Source organism: Alosa sapidissima, chromosome 7, assembly GCF_018492685.1.
Source record: "Alosa sapidissima isolate fAloSap1 chromosome 7, fAloSap1.pri, whole genome shotgun sequence".
NCBI classification, from domain to species: Eukaryota; Metazoa; Chordata; class Actinopteri; order Clupeiformes; family Clupeidae; genus Alosa; species Alosa sapidissima.
In genome coordinates, this window is record NC_055963.1 from 1,204,844 (window position 1) to 1,231,917 (window position 27,074).

A 27,074-nucleotide genomic window follows, 5' to 3' on the forward strand; every position below is an offset into this window, starting at 1 on the left:
GTCATCCATCTGAGTCTTGTAGACGTGTAGTCTTACCTCCTCCGCACCCTAGAGGGCAGGCTACATCAACGAGCTGACATAGCCAGGGAAAATAAAGACCTTGAATTGGAATTCCTGCCTTGTGTCGAGCAGTCTCTTAGCCCAAGCACCACATCTCATCCAAACTGATCGGACTTATTAACCAACAACTTCAAATGACGTGAGGAGACAGCAGCAAATAGAGAGGCTGACCCTGTGGAGAATCATATCAGAAGAGTAATTAACATGGAAGCGAAGCGGAAGGCGCTGAGAGCCGGACTTGTGTGAGTGAGAGAGCCTGAGGAGAGCGAGCGAGCGAGCGCTCCAGAGAGACCAGAGGGGGGGGGGTCTGACTTGTTTCTGCCATGACAGTGTCATTTATCTGGGTCGGGCGTTACAATCCGTATGAGAGTCTGAAATCCGCAGCAGAACAGTAGACAAACACACACACACACACGCACCACACACAGTCACATATAATCAGACAGAGGGTACTGAGGGACATAGACACTCTAAACCGACACACAAAATGATATTTATTTGATTTGTCTTCTATCATTATTATATTTATCATGGTTATGATTTGTCTTCTAGCATTATTATATTTATCATGATTATGATTCGTCTTCTATCATTATTATGTTTATCATGGTTATGATTTGTCTTCTAGCATTATTATATTATATTTATCATGATTATGATTCGTCTTCTATCATTATTTATAACTCACTCAGGCACCTAGAGGTGAGACACCAAATCCTAAATCTCAGATAGATAAGAGTCAACAGAACACACTACCAGTGTCGCCGCTACCACCACACACATTAAGCACTGAGCGTAGGGCACCGCGAGTCAACAGAGTACACTACATCAATCCATCCAGATTGGCAACAACCACAGACTAGTGTGCAGACTAATGTGCAGTAACAGACTAGTGTGCAGTAACAGAGACTAGTGTGCAGACTAGTGTGCAGTAACAGAGACTAGTGTACAGTAACAGAGACTAGTGTGCAGTAACACAGACTAGTGTGCAGTAACAGACTAGTGTGCAGTAACAGAAACTAGTGTGCAGTAACAGAGACTAGTGTGCAGTAACAGACTAGTGTGCAGTAACAGAGATTAGTGTGCAGTAACAGAGACTAGTGTGCAGTAACAGACTAGTGTGCAGACTAGTGTGCAGTAACAGAGACTAAGGCAGTAACAGAGACTAGTGTGCAGTAACAGAGACTAAGGCAGTAACAGAGACTAGTGTGTAGTAACAGACTAGACTGCATTTCCGGCGGGAACTGCGAAAGTGTGCTTGCCCTGGTCCGGTCACCAACGTGAGCAGATAGTGACATACGCTATGCTGAACCTGGCTTGATCCAAGCATTCTAACAGTGCCTTTCAGTGTTGGAGCAGTGGTAATACCTCAAAAGCTCTATTCAACTATTGCCTTACGGGGTGAATGCGATTCGTTGGATTTTACCTGTGGCCTGCCTTCGAATTTAGCTTCTATGACTAAAATCAGATCAATAAAATAAAACAATAGCAGTGATTGGCTGCAAAAATAAATATGTCACGCGTCTTGCACCTCTCAAACTGGGCTATCATTGAAATTATGAAATATGACTAAGGCATTAAAATGCTGCTTGTTTGTCAGGATACTTTTTCACTGATTTATTTTAAAAATATGAGCTATGAGTGTGAATGTTATATATTCCATCCCCTAATTCAGTTTTACTGGTTTATTTGACAAATAATCTATATGGATTTGCTCTATAAAGACCTTATGTCTGTTTGGGATTGTTTTGAGAGCCTATTGATGTATCTCAGAATAAAGGAATGTCCACAACATTAGTGATGGGTTTTTTTTTTGTGTGTGAATGTATTTTACTTAACTCATTGAATGTAGCTGGATACTCATGAACGCATGTCTCTAATAGCCACAATAGGAGTAATTTTAGCAACACCGTATTTTGTGTGGCCCATAACAACCCAGTGGATCATGTGCCAAAATTCACATTCCTTGCTTATTGTTGGTACATTAATCCCAGATTGCCACTTATCTGAGATGTAAGAGTTCAGTATAGGTTTAAGGTCTGGGGCAGGGATTTGACATTCTGTGACTTCTTCATTGAGGGATTGCTTAGCAGCACTGTCCGCTTTCTCATTTCCCCTCAGACCAACATGGCCTGGGACCCAGCAAAAAACTACACTCAAGTTCTGGTTCTTTAGACGTTCTAGTTGATCAAGCTCAGCTTTGGTTGTACTTTTTGCGTGACATTAAAGCCTACTGGAAAGATTTTTAATTGCAATTTAATTGAATGCAATTTACTTTTACGATTAAATAAAATTAATTTATCCCTCTCACCCATAGTTTTCTATTTATTTACAAATGTACATAGGCCTACTGTAATTACATTTATACATAGTTATTCTACTGATCTTTATACTATTCACACTGCACATATTTATATTTAATTCATATTACTCTAAACCACCTTCTGTAAATCAACTGTATACTACTGTCTACATTGCACTATATTTCTTGACCTGTCTCTGTATATTTCATCACCTTTCTATACTTTGCATCACATTGCATGCATACTGTAGCTACATGAATCACAGCTAAGATCCTTGGTTGCTATGAAGGCCAGTCATTCTAAATGGATGGTTGCTATGGCCAAAGGCCAGTTATCTCTGCCTTTGTCAAGCGGGCATATCCTAACTTTATCCTATTTTAAACATCTCTATCGTAACTCCCCCTATTTCCACCGGTCCCGTATTTCCACCGTCTTGCGTGTATGTGTCACTTAATATCCATTTCTATACAAACCAAGACAGCGGACTCCTATAGAAACGCAACCACCCACAACATAGGTGTATCTAAATTAGCTATGTACCAAAAATGACATTTTACCGTGACTCGAGGAGCTGTAAACAGTGTTGTAAGGCTGCGTGTACACAACCGCTTGGAGCTCCAGTGGAATTTTAATTTCACGACGAGAATTCTCGGTCTAACCGTCCATGTGCCGTTGAAACGGTGTAAATAGGCGACCCATCAGGCCAGCACTATAACTCCGAGCGTGGTAAACAAAATCGGATATTTCAGGCAGTAAATGCTCCCGTTAAGAACCAAACCAGATTTTGTTCAAATCTACACAACTATGGCTACTGAAAAATGTAAGGTTCATTTAGTAAATGTTATTTTGAAGTGTTAAAAAACATCGTTGTTTTAGAATTTCTGAACAAAAGTGGTGATAATTGGGGGTGTTACGATATTTTACTTAGCCTACTTCCATACAGTGACTCCCATTAAGAAGTGGCCACTTCATTCGCGCTTACCGTGATTCACGCAGCAACATTATTAAATTAATCTGTCACCATATGCCTATGCCAACGTTTGCAAAGAGGAGAATCTTTTAATTTGATTCACAATGAAACGTTACATTTAATGTACATGTAAACAATGAGTAGGCTAGTTTTCGTTGTTGTTGATGGTGTTACTGCATCCCTTAGTTATGCCTACAATGCAAAATTGTTCCCTCGTGATTGTTAGACGCATTTCAAAACTCAGGCATGAAAACGGGTCAGGGGTGAAAAAGGTGAGAAGGGCGCGTAGAGGGAAATGGCCGTTTCATAGCAAAACAGGCGCGAGTGACATCGTTGCCAATAGTGCATAGCTTCCATGGAGTATGAAGTTGCCTAAAACCAGAGATTTATGAAGAAAACAAATTACAAAATGACTCATTTTTACAAAAAAATACTTATTATTTCTTCTTTTTGGCTTGGGCCCACTTGCGCTGTTTGGCAACATGCTTCAGCCTGGCCCTCCTCTCCTCCTCGGTAATCTACATGAGTTTTCTTTCTTTCTTTGTGCCTGAAGTTATCAAACATTTCTGAAGATTTCATAGGCCTAATGGACACTTCATAGTAGACTATTAGAATAAGTCTGAATATTTGTTGGACCAAACCAGGTAATAAATAAACTTGGGTAGGGTAGACTAGGCTTTAATTTGTAAAATTGGTTTGAAATGTTTTAACCTGCAGCTAGGCTACTTACAGATTGTGGCATTGTGCTAGTGTGTCAGGCCACTGTGTTTGTCTCTGAACTCAACAAAACGCACCAGCCCAGTTTAGGAGCATTTAATTAAACTAATTAGTTATTCACATTAGCCTTTGCTGTACTGATAAAGTATGCCTATTTGCTTCACCTTTTGTCGATCTACATGGCTCAAACTGCACATATTCTTCATCAAATGAACTCATTATGTCTATATTTCTATATGCTACGTTGCTACACCAATCTCAACGTCTTTTTCTGACAGAAGTTTCACGTTTCAACTAGCCCACCTGTGACATCAATAAGCATCTCTTCTCGCCGGGCTCACATTCCAGCTGACATTTCAGACGCATCTGTAGTCACACAGACAGGGAGGCTATTCCAGCACAAGCGTTCTGTTTGCGTTGCATCCGCGGCAAAATTTAGCTTCCACTGTTTAATAGGCTAAATGCATAGGGGCTGCATTCACATAGTCGTTGCTGGACCAGACAAGTTTTTAATTGGGCTCTTGTCTTACAACGCATCAAGATGCGTTCGCGTCTGCGCGTGATTTGTAAACTCAGTTGTAACCCCATACTCCCCCCCCCCCCACCACAATATTTTCTCATCGGATCTGCGCGAACCACGTAAGTCCCCTATTTTGGATTCAAAACGGTGAGGAGTTTTCATGCCTGCAAAACATCGCGACGTGAAATGCCACCACAAAACATTGTTTGTGAATCGGTCTTATTAGGAGTCCTCGCTTTAGCTGTCACAGACTCAGGCGCTACTTTTAGGGCTAAAATGCTTCCTGAATTACTCTCAGTAAAAAAAAAAATAGGAGTCCTAAAGTTACGAGTGAGGAAGTTACGAGTACAAGCATCTCATATCAAATGACCATGGCATTATGCTAAGCAACATAAATACCATAACGTTACAGCAACATCTCCTCCCTATGACATAGCTAGCTAGCTTCTAGCCACACAAGAAATGAATGATGTTAAATCTCCGCTTAGCATTCTAATAACAGAAGGGGCACATTTATGTGGACCACTACAACATGACTCATTATGTCTGTAACTCTATAAAACACTTACTTTCATAAAGGAAGCACACCATCCAGCACATACACATGGAAACCGATATTTTAGGTACTTGGCCACGAACTCAAAACGTGTCTCTCTGAAGCTCTGTTCTAGAATCTTTGCTCTGAACACTGCGTTGCTAGGCAACGTCAAATAAACGAAATGAGGGTCTTTTCAAGGTATTAAAGTGTACGTGTGATTACGAATGGATGTGTGTGGTTTGCAATTATTTGCGCTAGAGCTGACAAAAAATTAGGGAGACGGGAAAAATAATAAAACTTAAGAAGAACAATAAGTGTGCTGCTTTGCAAGCACACTTAACTAGTGTGCAGTAACAGAGACTAGTGTGCAGTAACAGAGACTAGTGTGCAGTAACAGACTAGTGTGCAGCAACAGAGAGCATAGCTAATGAAGTATCGCCAGTGTGAGGATTGGAGTTGATTGGAGCAGACAGACAGACAGAGAGACAGACAGCGTCGGGACCAGAGAGGATCTGGGAAGCCTGTGAAGTAGACAGGACTCCGGCACTCCAAACAAGTCCACAGCTGTGTACAGGTGAGCCCTTAACGAGCATGGAGGTGTGTGTTTGTGTGTGTGTGTGTGTGTGTGTTGGGGGGGGGGGGGGGGCGGGGCGGTTAGTAATGACTCTACCCCACGGGTCAGGCTTCAGGACACACCTCTACTGCCACACATTCCAGAGGCGACCCCAAAGAAATGGCAAGATTTATCGCCCCGACACACATTTGCGGCTCCTTTCACAACTGACTATATGGCAGCCTGACCAACGGGACTAATCTGACACTCAAAACACATTCATCTTTTTGGGGGGAACAAATGCAGGTTTTCTCAAGCATTGGTTCTGATGTCTCTGTGCAGCCTATTAAACACATGGCTGAGGTCTATCTGTTGTGTACAGACTGCAGTAGAGGCTTTTGTATTCTGGGATGTTAATCCCTCTCTGGTCAACACTGATTTGGAAACAGCTCAGTGTCATGAGGGGTTAATATCACTTTTCTTCAGATAAAAAAACGAAACCTCAGCTTGTGTTTTTGCTCTCTGTCATTGTGTTCCACATGAATATTGGTGTTGTGCTGTGATAAATCTAATGGAAATGCTGAACTGGAGTGTTTTGGTGGTATATTTGCAGATCGTCACTTCTTCGTGAAACCATCTGTGCCTTTCAGGGGCTAAACTGCAGAGGAATGCATAGATAAACTGCGACATGATTATGGGCCATGACCCTATAGACAGGCAGCGTCTGTGAAAAGCAACCACAGGACTGAATCAGCTACAGAGAAGAGGTGGGTTGTAGGGGGGGGGGTCTCTTTGTGTGCTAGATTAAGGAACACAATAGAGCAGGCCATTCAGCCTAACTGATAGCTCCATTCAGCCTGATTCAACTGATGCTTAAAAAATGTGGAAAATCTCATCTACGTGTAATCTTCACTAGCTCCAAACCCCCATTAACAGTCTCAGTTCCGCATTCCAGTGTGTCGTGTCCATGGGGACCAGTCTTCTGTTAGCCATTCCAGTGTGTCGTGTCCACGGCGACCAGTCTTCTGTTAGCCATTCCAGTGTGTCGTATCTATGGGGACCAGTCTTCTGTTAGCCATTCCAGTGTGTCATATCCACGGCGACCAGTCTTCTGTTAGCCATTCCAGTATGTTGTGTCCACGGCGACCAGTCTTCTGTTAGCCATTCCAGTGTGTCGTGTCCACTGCGACCAGTCTCGCTCTCGCCACGATTGAGAGTTGGGTCTCGTCCTGGAGGGAGGGGGGAGAAGAACAGAGATAATTACCAGAAGCACCCGAGCGTGGTAGTTGATGACTGGCCTAGATTGGGGGAAAAGCACTAATACAGTGAGACACACTGTGACATATCAGTTCCATAGAGGAACGCATAGGCACTTCTACACAGACATGTGTCGCTAAGCATGGAACAGATCGTCTATCAGGGCCTGTCTTACACAGGCTTGCAACCACATATACATGGAGCTGACAGAACCGTGATGCATTGCCTTTCAATACAGATATGATTAAATGTGCGCGCAGCCAGATCCCAATTTGAGTAGACAGCCATGGATATGTGACTTTTTGGCAGCTGTGGGGATTGAAGAAGATGGCAGCTGATAGTTAACAGGATGGTTGATGATGACAGCTAATCTGAAGGTTGTTTTAAGATGACATTTGTTTGTGTTTTTGATGTTCTCAGATTGAAATGTGTGGACCATCTATCATGTGGCTTTTCATACCTCATTGTCAGTGGATATCGCAGGCAGACGATTAATATGACATAGTTCAGTCGAGAGATAATATTTAATTTTCTCTCTCATTTGTTTTTCTTTTGAAAGGTGAATGCAATGTGACAGGCGATGAGGAATCATCAGGTGGTGATGACCAGTGCTAAATGTGAAGGAAAGCGCTTCTCATGGAATACAAACAGTAAAATTGGCATCTCAAACCCATTTACTGGATTTGAAACATTCTAGTGCAGATGAAAGTATTCTAGTGCAGGTGAAACCATAATGCAGGTGAAAGTATTCTAGTGCAGTTGAAAGTATTGTAGTGCAGGTGAAAGTATTCTAGTGCAGGTGAAAGTATTCTAGGGCAGGTGAAAGTATTCTAGTGCAGTTGAAAGTATTCTAGGGCAGGTGAAAGTATTCTAGTGCAGATGAAAGTATTCTAGTGGTGGTGAAAGTATTCTAGTGCAGGTGAAACCATAGTGCTGGTGAAAGTATTCTTTGTATCCTGTTGTGAAATGAAGGTTTATTCAGCAGGCTGTTTTGACGCAGAACAAGGTTTATTCAGCAGGCTGTTTTGATGCAGAACAAGGTTTATTCAGCTGTTTTGACACAGGACCAGGGTTCCAACTGTGATAGAACTCAGCCAGAGCTGCAGTCTTCTGGGGTCACATGCCGGTGGTGCTGGTTACCCCCTAAAGACAGTAATAAGGAGGCACATGTGCTGCTGGTTAGATCCTGCACTGCATTAGTTAGATCCTGCACTCGATCCTGAATTGCATCGGTTAGATCCTGTGCTAGGCATCAGTTAGATCCTGCACACATGCTGCCGGTTAGATCCTGCACACATGCTGCCGGTTAGATCCTGCACTGGGCATCTTTAATACTCATTATATTGCCACAGCTCACCATTCCAAAGCTAAAGACAACATTCAAGCCAGAAGTACAACATGTGTGCATACAGCACTTAATGTGATAAGCATTTAAGTTTTAAAATAACAGACTAAAGTGAACTTAATGTGATAAGCATTTCAGTTTTAAAATAACAGACTAAAGTGCACTTAATGTGATAAGCATTTAAGTTTTAAAATAACAGACTAAAGTGCACTTAATGTGATAAGCATTTCAGTTTTAAAATAACAGACTAAAGTGCACTTAATGTGATAAGCATTTCAGTTTTAAAATAACAGACTCGGGGGCCATTGCCCCACACTTTTCAGGTTGAGTGACCTGTTCCTGTTGCTGTGCATCACACATCATCATCATCACACATTCGGGATATCTAGAGGAGGTGGCACCTGATGTTTCAGGAAGTGCAGTGAGGGCTCAGGCAAATAACAGCTGCTACACAGACACTGTAGCCAGACCCTCCATGTCTGGACCACGATCAAACCACAAGTATCAACACCACGATCAAACCACAAGTATCAGGACCACGATCAAACCACGAGTATAACGACTATCACTAGGATACCACAGGAGGCCCATTGGCTACCATCTCTCTCCTCTAATTTTTTTAGCGTGGTTTCTCAAGTGTCTCAGAATGAGCTCTGTTTGCATCATCTCCCCTCCGAAAGTGCTCAGCTCTGAGTAGTCTGCAGGGGAGCCTGCGTGTGCTCAGCTGTGGGAAGTCTGCAGGGGAGCCTGCGTGTGCTCAGCTGTGGGAAGTCTGCAGGGGAGCCTGCGTGTGCTCAGCTCTGGGAAGCCTGCGTGAGGAGGTCATTAGCAAACTCTTGGCAAGAGGGGTGGCCCAGGAGAGGGGTGGCCCAGGAGACCGCCAGTTAGAGCAGACAGCCTAGCCGCTCCCCCTCAGCTCTGTAGAGCTCTTTCAACTGCCCCGCCAGAGTGCTGTGCTTTAACTGCCCCGTCAGAGTGCTGTGCTTCAACTGCCCAAATGCTGCTAAACGCTTCAGGGAGAGTTTTCCAGATCCCTTTTCCCGTCTGTTTCCCAGTCCCTTGTGTCTCTATTAATGACCTGCTAGAGCCTGATGGGAAGGATTTACTATTGGCTTCTTCATTGATTAGGATTGGTCTCGTCTCTTTGTGTTGTAGGTCAGAGACAGTTGGTATATTCAAAAGATTAGTCCACTCAGCATCACCTAATCAAGTAATCTTGTTAGTTAAGTGACGTCGCATGTAATGTCAAGCCTATCTGTAATGAGTAAGATGATGTTTTTATGCAGAACTAAATAGTTGTACAGACACTCTGTATTAAGATGAATGGATCTGAAAATGATCAGCATAATGTCTTCCAAAAGTCCCGAGACCAAAAGTAGGCAGCCCACTGTATTTACTCTTGAATGTTGAAGATAAAAAAAACTTTCCATCATTGCATACATTCAGTGTTGGACGAAGTACACGAAAGTAAAGAAAGTAGAGATACACATGGTTAAATGTTACTCTAGTAAAAGTAGAAGTCCTCCTTTTACATTCCCACTTGAGTGGAAGTACAAAAGTACTTCAAATGTACTTAAGTATCGAAAGTACAAGTCCTGAGATCTATTATAACTAATACAGTTGCATTTACTATTGTTGAAATGATTCGGCACAGACATATTAAGCCTTTCTCCTTCATCAAGGACAAGAATTGTTGTATGTAGAAAGAACTAAAAACAAACTAGAAATGCAATTCCAAGGAATTACCAGTGCATGAAAATGCTAAAGTTGTGATGTAAAATATCATGTATCATAGTTAAAATAGATAATACAGAGATGGTACTACGGTGATGCTAGGATAGACATGGTGGCTGCATAGCTTAATAAAAGTTGATAGTTTAAAAGTAGACTGTTTAAAAGCTGAATGTAGATAGTTTAAAAGTTGTTGATAGCCAGTAGATAGTTTAAAAGTTGTTGATAGACAGCTAGTTTAATAGATAGTTTAAAAGTAGACCGTTTAAAAGTTGAAGGTAAATAGTTTAAAAGTTGTTGACAGACTGGAAGTGAATGAATGTGTATGCTAAGATTTTTAACTATGCTAACCATGCTACTTAGCTAATGTTTTATAGCAGTGCTAGCAATGCTAACATGCTAACCATGCTACTTAGTTAACTTAGCTAATGTTTTCTAGCAGTTTAATGAATGTTGATATTCAAATAGTTTAATGGCTGTGTATAAGTAGATATTTGACGATAACTGAAAGTTGGAATGGCTCTAATGTTTGCTAGCAGTTATGCTAAGATTTTTAACTATGCTAACCATGCTACTTAGCTAATGTTTTATAGCAGTGCTAGCAATGCTAACTATGCTAACCATGCTACTTAGCTAACTTAGCTAAAATTTTCTAGCAGTTTTGCTAAACATGCTAATTATGCTAGCAATGCTAACTATGTTAACCATGTGGCTTAGCTAACCTAGCTTATCATTTTAGTAGTTATGTTAACTATGCTAACTAACATGCTAACATAGTAACTATATTAACCATGTGACTTAGCTAACCTAGCTAATCATTTTAGTAGTTATGCTAACTATGCTAACTAGCATGATAACAATGCTAACTATGCTAACCATGTGATTTAGCTAACCTAGCTAATCATTTTAGTAGTTATGATAACTATGCTAACTAGCATGCTAACAATGCTAACATGCTAACCATGTTACTTAGCTAACTTAGCTAATCATTTTTAGCAGTTTTGCTAAAAATGCTAGCAATGCTAACATGCTAACTATGCTAACTAGCTACAGTGGGTAGGAGTCATAGTTGATGACAAGTAACAGTTACGATGGCTGAACAGTTAAAAAGTTCAGTTAAATTGTTTAACAGTGAAATGTTGTAGTGAGGACTTTTATTTTGAAACAGTTTTTGGCAGAGGAAGCAGTTGAACAGGATTTGTAGTCTTAATAGGGCCAGTTTGTATTCTTAAAGCCTGAGACTGGCAGTTGATCCAGGTGGCCTGAACACCTGCCATAGGATTCTAATTGCTTAACGGCCGTATTATGTCACAATCGGCAATGTTAAGTCTATGGGGATTTTTAAAAAGTTTTTCTTTAATAGTTTAAAAAGTATAAAAGTTTCAAAGTTGAAAAGACATAGCAGCTTCGTCCGTTTGCATACCTACGTTACAAAGTTTGAATGAAGTTTCTAAGTTAAACTGTTCAAGAGAAATAGCGTACGGAAAAAGTGGTAAGCGGAATAATAATAAGAAGTTGTTGCCTAGGAAGAACAGTACAGTGCATTTTCATGCACTGTAACTAATGTGATATTATATCTTGGTTTGTTGCATGCTTTACACTTTCAGACCAAATCAAGACATTCCCTTTTGTGCTTGATAGTGTAAGATTGTCTGTCATTGTACATCTATCTATTATTGTCTATCATTTCCTCGACGGGCGTCATGAGGCTAGTCATGGTAACATCAATATTGTGAAAAGGGGTCAACAAGGTACAGTGAAAGTAAAAAGTTTAACAAAATTGAAATACTCAAGTAAAGTACAGATACATGAAAAAGCGACTTAAGTACAGTAATTGAGTAAATGCACTCAAGTAGCCTAATATCTGCCACTGCATCCATCTCCTCCATGGATCCTCCATGCCTTCACCTACAGATAAACTACATCTCCCAGAGTCCTACCATGCCTTCACCTACAGATAAACTGCATACATCTCCCAGAGTCCTCCATGCCTTCACCTACAGATAAACTGCATACATCAGTGGTTCTCAAATGGGGGTACGTGAAGGCACTCCAGGGGGTACGTGAGATTTTAACCCTTAGAAGCCGATTACGCAAAGTGCGCCAAAAAGCACACCCTTTCTTCTCTGTTACATTGCTCCGCAACTGTTCATAGCAGCGAGAAGCCTGTATTGTGTGACAGAGCAGAAGTGGGGCTTTCCAACGAGACCACGCACTTGTCTGTACGTTAAAGTATGAAGATAAAAAAAATCATGAAATTAAATAAAATTGCATCATATTTACAGTCTCTGCGTTCACCAGCGCACCCATTACTCTCGTTTGAATTACTCGCGAACCTATGAACGCATAGATATGGCAAGCATATCAGATGAAAGAGGAGACACAGGGCTATCCATTGGTACCAAGTATGTCGATTCCTCTGGCTTATGAAAACAGACGAAGTGACTGCAAAATAATAACGTCATGTACAAAAACCAACTGCACACCCATTACTCTCGTTTGAATTACTCACGGACCTGTGATCGGATAGATATGCCACGCATGTCAGATGAAAGAGGAGACACAGAGCTATCATTTGATACCAAGTACAAGTACCAAGTACTTACCTAACGTTTTTATCTGTTTTTGTGGCAAAGCATGTTTATAATCCAACGCTGTGTTTCTCTATGGCAAAGAATGTTCAATCTGGTTTTGAGATCCTAGCAAATTCCTGCATGGCATTCAATTCAAGGCTCACATTGCATCCCAATTTGTTTGACAAAGAAACACCTTTTTTGCCTTTACTTTGTTCATGGCAACGCAGTAAAAAGTTGTAGAGAATCATGAGTGCAGACAGGCACACACACGTAAACTCGGGTCAAGTCAGGTCAGATCAGTTCGTGTTCCAGATATGGAGCCAGTGGCGGAACAAGTCAGAGCCGGGCCGGGGGCGGGGCACATGACCGGGCCCTTTATTAAACACATCATAACATAATTTTACAACATACACATGCCCACAACAGCGGGTCTTACAAGCGTCAGCGCCACGGAGAGCAACTATGTAATTTTGAAGTCTATCGAACGTACATGAAGTGTAACCAAGAGAACAACAACAAAAACATTAGGCTACATGACCCCTAATAATAAAACAACAATAATACGCAGCCCTTTTTGAAGGGCATACGACGAGCCTTGCGCTCCGCGAACTCGTCCACGATGCTCTGTGTATGTCCATTTTCTATGCTCTCTCATTCTCTATGGACAACGTGGCAAGTCCACTCAGTCTCTCCTGTCCCACTGTGCTCAAGTGGTTTTTAATGATCTTTAACTCGGAGAATGAGCACTCAGAGGTTGCAACGGTGACAGGAAGAGTCAAAAATAAAATTAGGGCGGTGCAAATCTCACTGAATGCAGAAGTTACTGCTGGGTGGTTGCCTGGCGGAGCGAGGGGGTGGCTTCGGGGGCTCAAGCCCCGAATCTTTTTTTGTATGTGTTTTCAATTTCCAACGATTCTAATTTCTAATTTAACTTCCCCTCGGTTTCTCTATAAATGTTAAAAAATGTAGCCTACTATTACTGAGCAAATATCCCTTACTTTCAAAGCCCAATATTGACAGATAATTTGATTTCCCACACGATGAGTTTAGGCAATGCCAGAGCCGAGATGTAGCGGTTTACGTCATAAACCTGGCAGGAAAGTTCAGAGCGGCGCAGTCAGTTTAAACAGCAAGCCGGTAAGAAAAAACTATTGTCAAGACATTAGGCAATTAGGCTACTGTACCCCGATATACAAAAATAAACTTCAGAAAGACATAAAGTTTGTTGTACTGTATTCTGTAGTCTGTATTCTGTAGTCTCAATGACCAAATCAGTAGATATACCTGTTGTCAGTTGAGTTCGTTCAATTCATTTATTGTAGGCTAGTAGCCTATGCAAATATGAAACGGAGATGTAACGTGGCTACCGGCGGGATTTTGAACTTGCATGTTTCATGCATTTTAGGGCAAAAAATACCATGGGATTGATGTGTTCTCCATTTGAGGAACGTAATCAATTGCGGACGTGCACAGACAGCTCAGACAGAGCGCATATAGGCCTAGGTTAGGCTACTTTCACTTTCAGGAGCGCATTCATGCTACGTAAAAGATGCTTCATACCAAAACAACGATCAAACATTATCAAATGTATCATGACGTGTTGTCACAAAGACTTACTCCAATTAGAACATCGAAACCAAAATCATGTAAGTGTAAGTGTTCACTCATTGACGCCTGTAGAAGACAATATCGTTGATCCAATTTTGTAAATTTGCACGTCGTAAAGTTCAATATGAGAGTTAAAATAAAGCCAGTCATACAGCAGAACATTTTATTCAATATTTTACACCTACTAAATCATAAAAGTAAATTTCAAAACTTTTCAGCTACCGTGAGTCATAACTCGTCTTGACTGGGGCAACCTATAAGCCTAATACGTCACACTCTGATAAAAATGATTGAAAAGAAACTGTTTGCATGATCTTAGCTCCTCCGGCCTTGTGCCGTGGGAGAGGCCCGTCCCACCTTATCCGGAGGTGGGGGAGGGGCGCCCTCGCACCCCCGCACCCTCTCAAGCTCCGCCCCTGTATGGAGCGCAGAAATGTAATTTTTAATCACTAAATTAAAAAAAGAGCTATGAGCTTGCTGTGGTGAGATACATGTCAAAATATATTTTTATAATATGCTTTTTATATTTTAATTCTTTAAAAATCAAAATAAAATCAATGCTAGTACTAATACATGAAATGATGGCAGATCTGGATAGCCTAGACTCTGCTGGAAAAAAACAATATATAATATAACCGCAAGCAGTGATTTACGGGGTCCGAGCAAAACGAACATGAGGTAGCATAGCTGTTTAGTTTTACATGTGCTTTGATTGTTTGGGCCCAATTGTTCAAAAGAAACGTGATCGGATTTCGGTTATCGGATTTCAGTTACCGGATTTCGGCTATCGGATTAGATCAAATCTTGAAAATGGGTTGTTCAAAGGGAAACAAGGATCCTGAAATTGGATTAGATCACATAATCTATTCTTGGTTTTGATCTGAATAAAACCTTCACTTTGTGTTGTTCAAAACTTTTGAGTTTGATTGGAATAAATTTGATGCATAAAATTAGGATTACCCTGTGCTGTAACATTATAGTGTGCTAACCTCTACAACCTAATAGTATTCTAACAATACCCTATTCTAGTGTGCTAGCCTCCACAACCCAACAGTATTCTAACAGTAGTATTCTAGTGCGCTAATCTCCACAACTCAATAGTATTCTAACAATACTCTATTCTACAGGACTATGCATTTGTCATGGATAAGATGAAGGGTCTGATAATGGAAGGCAGTGTTTCCCACAGAATGGAATTGTATTTGTGGTGGTAGGTGAAGGGGGGTGGGGGTGGGTTCTGTGTTGGAGTCAATAAGATGAACAGCCTATAATTATGCAGTTATACTTGCCTTGCACGACAAGTCCTAACAAGTAGCTGTAACGTTATAGTGTGCTAACCTCCACAACCTAACAGTATTCTTAACAGTATTCTATTCTAGTATGCTAACCTCCACAACCCAACTGAAGGAACTGTAGGGGGCGATGTGGGTTGAGGTAGAGTGAGTGTGTGGCGAGAAGGCTCAATGGTATGGAGTGATGACATGGAGATGGCAGGTTTCGGTGCAACACAAGTGAACTTTATTTGAGTTTCAATTCATCTGTTCTTTTGTTCTTTACTTGTATGTGTGCTGCATCAAAAAGGAAACAAACAGAAAATGGAGTAATCAGTGAAATGGGGTAAATCAGTACAGATCCCAACTCACAAACAAAACAATTGACATTTGAACAATAAACTGAAATCATATGGCTATATAAGGTACAACTAAACAATACTTGGCATCCCAAGTCAACCAACATCACCTAATCATCTCTCACATGGGACTCCAACACACCAAACCAACAAACAAAGACCTTAACTTTACACATGATGGCAGAGCTACTCTACAAACTGATAAACATCACAAAAGTCATAGTGAGGGTCATTAAAGTGATTACTTACGTTAACTCAAAGACGCACACAGAGCAGGACACACTGGAGTGCTGGGTTGAGATGAACAAAAGAGTGAACTGAGGGCGAGCAAACAATTTATCCTGGTCTGAGCCCCTGCTCCGGAGCTACAGGGTTTCCCAGCAGATAAACTGGGTGTGGTTAGGTGGCAGAGCCAAACAATCCTGCAATTTCCCCACAGCACGTTCACCTCAAGCCCTCCTTACACTGACAGACTTTGCAAAGATTTGGAAAAGATTTTTGAAAGACTACAGTCTCAGACCCTCTCACATCTAAAGACAAGTAGTAGAGTTTTAAGTCACAGACTATGATTTTGCAATGACTAGGGATCTTGCAGGGTCACTATTTACAAGACTGCAACACGATTCCTTTAAATTATTACCCATCGTGCAATAGATAAACAGGAACTGAAATGATAGCCTACTAAACTCAAAGTCGTATTTTCGTGTTTCTGCAGCATTGTTTCATGCGTGACATCCTTAACCGATATAGAGTTGTTCTGTCACGTGGAAGAGCCGACTAAATATGTATAAGAAATGACAAATATTATAAGAATAACAAATAATTATAGGCTACAACTGTGTCGGAGTCAATAAGATAAACAGTCTATAATTATACAGTTATACTTGCCTTGCACTACAAGTCCATATTGACAAGTAGCTGTAATGTTATAGTGTGCTAACCTCCAGAACCCAACAGCATTCTATTCTAGTATGCTAACCTCCACAACCCAACAGCATTCAAACACTAATGCTTCAAGTGGGATTTGAACTCTCAACCTAAGGATCACCAGTACAAGGCATTATCTCACTGAGCCACTGTCAATCCTACATGTTCGCTAGTCACATTCACATGGTGAAAATGTGTATTGGTAAACACACAAGAAAAACTCCAAGCATACATTTTTACAATAAAATGAAGGGCTTTCCTAAAAGAGTACACCTGAAAACTTTTTGAAATTCTGGGGCAATTAGACATTTGTAGAGATTAACACTAATGGATGAAATATAAATATGATAGACGTAATGATGAAGGAAAAATAGTAAACAAAGAAGTTCCCCTAAATGTAATAGAGAGTCCCGGCATTCTGATTCTTGGCAACTGATGAGTGTGAATGTTGATTGGCTGATGTCATTCAGGTGCTGTTCAATGGTGTGAATCGTAAATGACCAATAGCATGTGCACATTGCTCCTAAAGCTGTAATAAGGATTTGAACTCTCACCCTAAGAAACACCAGCACAAGGCATTATCCCACTGAGCCACTGACAGTGATACACATTGGGCAGTCACTTTCACATGGTGAAAATGTGTGTTGATAAACACACAAGAAAAACTCCAAGCATACTGTACATTTGACAATAAAATGAAGGGCTTTCCTAAAAGAGTACACCTGAAAACTTTTTGAAATTCTGGGGCAATTAGACATTTGTAGAGATGAACACTAATGGATGAAATATAAATATGATAGACTTAATGATGAAGGAAAAATAGTAAACAAGTTCCCCTAAATGTCAGAGTGTCTCGGCATTCTGATTCTTGGCAACTAATGACTGTGTATGTTGATTGCCTGATGTCATTCAGGTGCTGTTCAATGGTGTGAATCTTCAATAACCAATAGTATTCGAGCTAGAGCCTAAAGCACTACCGGGGATTCGAACTGTCAACCTAACAAACACCAGCACTAGACATTATCCCACTGAGCCACTGACAATCCTAGATAATTGGCAGTCACCTTCACATGGTGAAAATGTGTGTTGGCAAACACACAACATCAAGAAAATTCCTAGCATACATTTGACAATAGAATTAAGGGCTTTATAAAAAAGAGTACAGATCTGAAAATGTGCACTGTTAATGGTATCCACCTAACGATAGTTGTATGGTTGATTTAAAAAAAGATTTTTTTTTTACTCATATGGGAATATAGGTGATATAGCCCACTGAGTGGTTTATTGGCCTATATCTCTGAAATGGAACAACATATCCAAATTCTTTTGATAATTTTTGTGAGGCTTTGTCTAAACATTGTCTGTGAGAATTTTGGTGAAGATTTGATAATGTTTGAAGCCTGTGAAACCTTTCATGATGTTTGGCTTTTCTCTGAAATTGTGGCAAAAGTAAACATTTTTAGAGCATAAGACCAGGATGAAAAAGATGCATCTGAATGTAGAGATTAATATGATGAAAGAATTTTGAGTCTAGATCAATCTGGTAAGGAGAAATAAACATTTTTGACAAGAGCGCCACCTTTGGGTGCAGTTCCCCAAGTTTTGGGTTATGGGTAGAGGGGGGTACTGGTAACCATACCTGAAAATTTCAAGAGTTTTGGAGTTAGTTGGAGTTACGGTTTAGGCTGCAGTATGACTTTTACAGAATTTTGGCAAAAAATGAACGGTACAGAAACAATAGGGAGCTACGCTGCTCGGACCCCTAAATATGTGTGTGTGGCACTAACAATGACCAGAATAAATTCTTATGTATAAAGGTAGTAAAACTGCCCTAAAAAAAACTAAGGGTTAAAATATACATATATTTAAAAAATTTGAATCCATGCAAAAATACTTAAAAAACAATTATTTAATAAATATTTCAGGAAAATATAAGTTGTCTGTGTATGTGTATGTGTTTATTAGTTCCAAAATTTAATAAATTAGACACTGATTGCACAGTGCTCTGTTTTAAGTCTTTTTTTCTCAACTAAAAATGCTTTGCGCTGGTTAGGGGGTACTTGGCTGAAAAAATATTTCACAGGGGGTACATCACTGAAAAAAGGTTGAGAACCACTGGCATACATCTCCCAGAGTCCTACCATGCCTTCACCGACAGATAAACTGCATACATCCCCCAGAATCCTACCATGCCTTCACCTACAGATAAACATCAGGGACCTTCGCTTACACAGGTGCTCTGGTCATCATTCTGATTAGGATTTTTCAGGGGAAAAAAGAAAGAAGTTAAATGAGAAAATGTTGCTCATTACCTTAATGACACTTAATGACATCACTTATTACCTTAATGACACTTAATGACATCACTCATTACAATCCCATGTGTTTTATTCTCTGTCTGCATAATCAACGTGCCATAGTTAATCATAAACGTATTATTATTATTATTATTATTATTATTATTATTTATAATTACAGGTTTGGCATCTCTCATGATTCCCATTGGTCAGCACCCACAACTCTTAGCATGTCAATAAGCACACAGCCATAAATATGGTCAGATGTCAATAAGCACACAGCCATAAATATGGTCAGATGTCAATAAGCACACAGCCATAGGTGGTCAGATGTCAATAAGCACACAGCCATAAATATGGTCAGATGTCAATAAGCACACAGCCATAGGTGGTCAGATGTCTATAAGCACACAGCCATAAATATGGTCAGATATCAATAAGCACACAGCCATAAATATGGTCAGATGTCAATAAGCACACAGCCATGAATATGGTCAGATGTCAATAAGCACACAGCCATAAATATGGTCAGATGTCAATAAGCACACAGCCATAGGTGGTCAGATGTCAATAAGCACACAGCCATAAATATGGTCAGATGTCAATGTGGTCAGCCATTCTGCTCTGCACACAGTTGGGTATGAAAGAATAGTGATGAACACACATCTCTGGGATCAACTATAAAGTCAGTCAGAACGCAGAATTCAATATTACCCAGCCAATCAGGCTTGAGATACTCTCTCTCTCCCTCTCTGTCTCTCTCTCTCCCTCTCTGTCTCTCTCTCTCTCCCTCTCTCTCTCTGTCTCTCTTTCTCTTTCTCTCTCTGTCTCTCTCTCTCTTAAAAATACATACATCTCATAAAATACAATTTGTATTGCCAAAGCATACATGTACGTAGTAGTGTGTAAAGACATAAAACAAAACATCATGCATGTGATGTGTGTGTATGTGATGGTGTGTGTGTGTGTGTGTATGTGATGGTGTGTGTGTATTTGACTTTTTGTGCTTCACTGATGAAGTGACTCCCTTTGTTTATGGCGAGCATCTATATATCTTGCTGTGACTCTTGCGCTCTTTTGTTCCTCTCCTAATAGTATTCTTAGACTTGGATCCTTAAAGTTTTGAAGGTCTGGATGCATTTCTCTAAATTTAGGAAAGAATTGATCCTTGTTTTTACACTCATCTCTTGGCTTTAACAATAGGAGTTGGGGTCGCTTGTTTTAGTATAAGTAAATATACTCTTTTGATCCCGTGAGGGAAATTTGGTCTCTGCTTTTATCCCAATCCATGAATTAGTGAAACACACAAAGCACACAGTGAGGTGAAGCACACACTAATCCCGGCGCAGTGAGCTGCCTGCATCAACAGCAGCGCTCGGGGAGCAGTGAGGGGTTAGGTGCCTTGCTCAAGGGCACTTCAGCCGTGCCTACTGGTCGGGGCTCAAACCGGCAACCCTCCGGTTACAAGTCCAAAGTGCTAACCAATAGGCCACGGCTCCCCCCAGTTTTGAGATGTTCGAAGAATTTGATAGCTCTTTTTTCAATTTTAATTAGTAAAGGGTATTGGCCTAATTCAGCCCTGCATGCATTGTTAGGTGTGTTCCTCTGTACCTTGAGGATACTTTTACAGAACTCTGCATGCAGGGTTTCGATTGGGTGTTTGTCCCATTTTTCAAATCCATTGTACATAAGAGGACCCCACACTTCACTGCCGTATAATGAAATTGGTTCGATAACTGTTTGAAATATTTTGAGCCAGATCCGCATGGGTATGTCAAATTGAATAGTTTTGATGGCATTTCAAATCATTCACGGCCAAGTTGAAATTACCAGTTGAACTGATTTTTAGCCCAAGGTAGGTATAACCTTTTACTTGTTCGATTGCATATGTACCAAGGGTTCATTTCTTTCCCTGATGTCTGGATTTTTTCTGGAAGGTTAGTATTTTTGTTTTTTGTGGGTTAATAGTCAGGGCCCAGGTCTGACAGAACTTGTGCAGGACATTTAGGTATATATATATATATTGAAGAGTGTCGGTGCTAGATGACAGCCCTGTCTCACACCCCGTTCTTGAGTGAATAATTCTGTTTGTTTGTTTCCAATTTTAATTGCACATTTGTTGTTTAAGTACATTGTTTTTATTATGTTGTATGTTTTTCCCCCTACACCAGATTCAATAAGTTTACAAAATAGGCCATCATGCCAAATAGAATCAAAGGCCTTCTGGAAATCTACAAAGCAGGCAAATATTTTTGTTTTATTTTGGTTTACATATTTATTTATTAAGGTGTGTAGGGTGAAAATATGATCTGATGTTCTACATTTTGGTAAAAAACCAATTTGACTTCTACTCAGGGCATCATGCTCGATAAGGAAGTTTATTATTCTATTGTTTAAAATGCTACAAAATAACTTCCCCAGATTTTTGTTTACACAAATGCCCCGATAGTTATTAGGGTTGAATTTGTCTCCACTTTTGAAAAGGGGTGTAATGAGTCCTTCATTCCAGACATCAGGGAAGTATCCAACACTCAGAACCAAGTTGAACAGTTTTAGAATAGCCAGATGAAAATTGTGGCTTGCATTTTTAATCATTTTATTGAGGATGCCATCAGGGCCGCTTGCCTTTTGCCGCTTGTTGTATTGTATTTATTCCAGTTATTCCAGAAATTATTTGAATTTAAAGATTCTTCAATTGTCTCTAATTGATTTTTTGTGAACTGTTCCCTCTTCTTTTTGAGTGTGTTTTTGTATTGTTTAAGCTCTTCATAATAGCTAAAGCGTAAACCAGGATTGTCGGGTTGTCTATGTTTTTTATTTGACGGGAGCCTAAGTTTTTTCCTCATGATTTTGCAATCTTGATCAAACCATTTTTCCTTTTCTTGTTTATTCCTATGGGATTTTTTGGTAGTTTTAAGATTAGAAATGGTTGCCAGGTAATGGAAAATGTTGTTTAGTTCTTCGGCTGCATGGTTTACGCCCTCTTTATTATGCAGGTAAGTATGTGCTAAAAATGTTTCTATTTGAGAACCCACTTTAGGTTGACAAAAAGCTTTCAGGTACTCCTCTTTGCTGTTGTGGGCCCATCTGTAGGTTTCTCTAGTGCTATACAGCATTAGGTATGGGCCTTTTGTGTGTGTTGGTATTTTCTCTCATTTTAAGATACATAGTAATTTGACTGTGGTCTGACAGAGGTGTTAGTGGTTTGACCGTGAATGCTTTGAAAGTGAATAGGTCCAAATCTGTAATCATATAATCAACTGTTGAGCAGCCAAGTGGTGAGCTGTAGGTATATCTCCCTAATGAGTCCCCTCGCACCCTACCATTGATAATGTGATAATGTTTTTTAATATTGTATATATATGCATATATATATGACTATTATTTAGACATTGTTATGGTCACTATTAATAAATAATTAATATATTGATATGACTCACGACTAGTCCATTAGCCGTGTGCATAGCAGATCTCTGATCTCTGCTAGTTTAGTGCTGCAGGCAGGGCCGGAGTGGGGCCACTTTTCAGCTCTTATATCCTGTAGTTTTTATTATAGGCTACCAATATTCCACTATTCCACAAGGATAGATTGATAAGTTAACAAAAACAGGAAGGAGGAAATAAAGCATTTGAAATGTATCCCACAATTCCACTAAGAGGCATATTGAACTACTTTATTGTTTACATGTTTTTTTATGCATGGGTCAGCTATCATGTTGTTGTTTGGTGATTTGCTCCTTTACTACACCCACTTCTGAGCAAACAAGGCATATAGGTTGGTCATGTAGCTACTGCAGTCATATAGCCGATGCTCTTTCTTACATAAAATAATTTTAATTCATATGGTTAACTCTATTATCCTTTCTACTTGTCCCTGTAGTCATAGCTAATTTCGGGCTCATCATTTTCAGCGGGGGGACTGGCTGATCTGCTGCTCAGAGGCTACTTTTGTTTTTATGCCTAGGCTATACACAGATCAAGCTTGAATTGTGTTATCAATATTTGCATAATATTTGCAAAGTCTATGAATCGCCATATTGGATGATAAAAAAAGGCTAATATTTTAATTCATTTAATATGTTACTTGTGAATAGGTTGACAACGCTACAACGCCCAGTAGGTTATTAGCCCAATTACGCCGTTATAATCATGGCTATCTCTCTTTACCAGTTGCCACTTAATTATGTCCATGCTCTTAAAAAAAAAAATTGGAGGTTTGGCACATTTGGCAGCATTTTCTTCCAATACTTTTCGTCTTTTTTTCCTGGCCTTTTCAGTCCCTCATGGCGTCTTTCTGCTGCTCTGGCCTGCCATGTGGTGTGTGGAGGTCATGATGCTGCTCTGCCACGGAGCTGCTCCCTGCTGTAAGCACCCTCGAGTGTGGGTGGCTACCCCGGTGTCTCGGTGCTGGTGGGTGCAGGTGTTCCTGGTGCAGCTGATGGTGTTGATGTGGCGACATGGGATTCTTCTGCTGGTACTCCGGACGTCTCTTGTGTGGAGGGTGTTTGTGCCAAGTTGCGGGATTGCGGGGCTCTCTAGGCTGAGGAGCATGGTGTTGCCTAGGGGGTGTGGAGTGTTGAGTTGCAGGCCTCTGAGGTGTTGGCTGCTGAGGCGCGGGGACCACAGCTGCAGGGTGTCGTTTGCAGTTCTCTGCCTGGTGCCTGGATGTGGGATGGTGTTTGTGATGTAGTCCAGGAGGGTATGGTCTGCTCGGATGGGAGGCTGTGGTTCGACCAAAAGCAACGTCTTTCAGTGATTTTGCGAACACATTGATGGTATCTTTGCGGAGGTGGACATGGTCATGCAGGCTGTGTAGGCCGAGCATTGGGTGGTGTGCCAGGTGAGCGTTTGGCATGGGGGCACATCCACGGGAGATGGCAGCATTCACCTTGTATGGTGTCTGGGTGGAAGTGGGCTCTGGGAAGGAGGGTGGAGATGACTATTTTGGACATGGGAAAAGTCTCTGTTGCTTTTTCTGCCACTCTTGTGATAGACTCTGCCACACGCTCTTGTTGTGTCCTCAGGTCATTTGTCCCCACATGTATGATGATGTGGCTTGGTTCTCCTAAACTTTCGCTGGTCAGCAGTTTAAATGCATCAGCCGTTTTAGGGCAAAGTTTGGTTGTTTTTTTCTCTCTCTCTTTCTCTCTCTGTCTCTCTCTCTCTGTCTCTTTCTCTCTCTCTGTCTCTCTCTCTTACATGTTCAGTAAGAACAGTGTAAGCAATGTTAGTGGGATTTTTTACATTTGCTGAAATTAATGATAAACAACCTGGATTTCCATGACTTACTATATAATGAATGGTGAATGGTACAATATACCAACCAATGATTTCAGAGCAGCCGCGTAGCATTCAAGAATCTTTTACTTTTTTTTAGAGCGGGAGATGAATAAATGGGCATTGAATAAACAAAGTTGTGCTACTCAAGCAAGCAGTAAAGCTAATAACCAGATATACAACAATTTTGTATGGAAATATATTTGTATGTACTAATTTTGGCAGGTAAGTTTTAAACTGCTACAACAAAATTCCATGATATTCCATGACTGCACCAAAAATTATCAAATTCCTTGACTTTCCATGTATGGAATAGACTTTCCAAAATTCCATGATATTCCATGACCAATCCCTGTGTAGATTAATTAAGGACACATATGGACTGTTTCCTACACCTTTCTAGGATTGTAATGTATGTGTGAGCATAATTATGCTCTGCTTTCCTAATTACTACGGTAATAACCATCTCATTTATGCTCTGTTTTTAATTACTATGGTAATAACCACCACTCATTTATGCTGTTTTTAATTACTACGGTAATAACCACCGCTCATTAATGCTCTGTTTTTAATTACTACGGTAATAACCACCATCTCATTTATGCTCTGTTGTTAATTACTACGGTAATAACCACCACTCATTTATGCTGTTTTTAATTACTACGGTAATAACCACCATCTCATTTATGCTCTGTTGTTAATTACTACGGTAATAACCAACGCTCATTTATGATATGAAAAGAACCTTCTGGCTGGTTTGCTCTATTATATCTATCCAAGATGCATGATGTCATACATCAACCTTTTTATTCCACTAACTTAGCACAGGTCCTGAAATCACGAGTCAAAATTCCGATAGCAGCAGCTCTTTTGATGCCTTTACATTTATCTGTATTTGCCCATGTACATATGACTTCTCATATGATGGCACTGCAGAATAGGCAAGTGGCCCATGTACAGTACATATGACTTCTCATATGATGGCACTGCCAGTACATATGACTTCTCATATGATGGCACTGCAGAATAGGCAAGTGGCCCATGTATATATGACTTCTCATATGATGGCACTGCAGAATAGGCAAGTGGCCCATGTACAGTATATATGACTTCTCATATGATGGCACTGCAGAATAGGCAAGTGGCCCATGTACAGTATATATGACTTCTCATATGATGGCACTGCAGAATAGGCAAGTGGCCCATGTATATATGACTTCTCATATGATGGCACTGCAGAATAGGCAAGTGGCCCATGTATATATGACTTCTCATATGATGGCACTGCAGAATAGGCAAGACAGGCGTCATAACGACCACAGGCAGACGACATAACGACCACAGGCATTGCACACAAAAAGAATGCATGTTTTTTGTTTTTGTTTACAGTACCAGAATCCATGAAGTGCTCTATGTCCTAGTTTGAAGAGTTGTGTAAGCAGCAGTCACAGCCGAGTTTAAAAACACATACTGCACTCCACACGCGGTGTGCTGCTTAGTGTGGCGTCATCGCTCCCAGTGACATGAACAGTCATTATTGACACAATAACAAATCCTCTCAAGACATCCCTCGCTTTCCCCCCTGAACTCCTGCACCAAAGGGCCCCATATTTGCCCCTGTACTCCTCTGGTGCTATTCTTGGGGCCCATATTTGCCCCTGTACTCCTCTGGTGCTATTCTTGGGGCCCATAGGTCAGCTTGGCGATGGGGATTTATCTGCATCGTAATGGAGGCAAATGGCCTGACGTGACAGTCTGGTACTGCAGAAAATTTCAATTTCAATTCAATTTAATTTCACTTAGAGCACCAATACATGACACATGTCACATGGCACTTTACAGAGTGTTAGACAATCAGAGAGAAGAAAAGAGAAGAAAAGAAAAGAAAATAAAGAGAGAGAGAGGCCCAGGGGAACAGGGTAACAGAGGAACAGGGGAACAGGGTAACAGGGGAACAGAGGAACAGGGGAACAGGGGAACAGGGTAACAGGGGAACAGGGTAACAGGGGAACAGGGTAACAGGGTAACAGAGGAACAGGGGAACAGGGGAACAGGGGAACAGAGGAAAAACTCCCTAGAATTGGAGATACATGTAGGAAGAAACCTTGAGCAGATTCACGACTCAAGGGCCTGACCCATCTGCCTAGGGTCAGATACAGGAGAATGAGACTGAGTCTGGAATGGAGAGAGGAGAAAGGAGAGCATAGGAGGAAGGAGAGAAGAACAAAGAGAATAGGAGGAGGAGGAGAGGATAGGATGAAGGAGAGAGGAGGGAGGAGAGGAGAATGGAGAGAATAGGAGGAAGAAGAGAAGAACAGAGAGAATAGGAGGAGAGGAGAATGGAGAGAATAGGAGGAGGAGGAGAGGAGAACGGGGAGAATAGATGATAACTAGAAATGCAATTCCAAGGAATTACCAGTGCATGAAAATCAAAGTTGTGATGTAAAATATCATACAGAGTAAAAACAAACTATATTGGTTGCTTAGTAGATGAGGTTTAATATAGTTGGAATGACTGAACAGTTAAATAGATAGGTACAGTAGATAGTGTAAGGTTAAATTATTTAGGTAGATAGTTGACGATAACTGACAGTTGGAATGGCTCTAATGTTAACTATGTTAACAAAGATAATAATGCTAACCAAGTTACTTAACTTAGTTAATTTAGCTAATGTTTTCTAGCAGTTTTTTTCTTAAATGTTAATAATGCTAATGCTGTTAACCCTCTAGGCGCCACTGTCGAGTTTACTCGACAAGATGCGGTA